Raw genomic sequence first — 705 nt, 5'->3', positions numbered from 1 at the left:
CCCATCCTGAATTTAAAGTAGAAACTGACCCAAAACCATAAACTCGGTTTCCTTTAAGTCACTCTATTTTTCTTTCTTCTAAAGAACGTCTCGTGATCCATTTCTTCCCATTGTTTGTTTAAGTCACATTATGCGGCACACCTAGAAGAACAATTATCTTGTTCTGGCTTTGACCACACACACACCACGCTGAAACTGGTAATTTGGCAAGATCTATGACATCATTCCTTTCCTGGATTCTAAGTGACTGTCTGCGGTTTTTACAGTTTCCTTGGACGTTTCGGACCTTGGTGCCCCGACTGGTCCAGAAAATGTCACATTTTCTGCATTCTGAATGTATTTGTTAACCTTCTTTGCTCCAACTATTCCTGGAATTCGTGTCAGAGTGCATCATTCACATTCCCTGACCGCAGCCACGGAGCAGTTGGGGCTATAAAATTGCTTGAATGTGCACACGAGATCTGGCCTGAGGCCGGTGGCCCCGTGGGCTGGAAGATTGTCATTTGTGGTTACCGCTCAGCGAGAAGGCGGCACAGTGTGCGATCAAAGTGTGGAGCGTATGTGCTGCCCATGGATAGCCATAGAAATAAACATTGTGCGGACTAAACAGCGACAGGTGCAGCATAGATCCTATTCCCATGTGCAGCACATGTATGCCCAGATTTAACCATTTCATGGAAGGGGTCTATTTTGTGACCGGAGGGT

This window comes from Nanorana parkeri, unplaced genomic scaffold, assembly GCF_000935625.1.
Source record: "Nanorana parkeri isolate BGI_ZX_2015 unplaced genomic scaffold, ASM93562v1 scaffold2141, whole genome shotgun sequence".
NCBI classification, from domain to species: Eukaryota; Metazoa; Chordata; class Amphibia; order Anura; family Dicroglossidae; genus Nanorana; species Nanorana parkeri.
The sequence above is the reverse complement of the archived record's forward strand: the minus strand, read 5'-3'. Positions refer to the sequence as shown.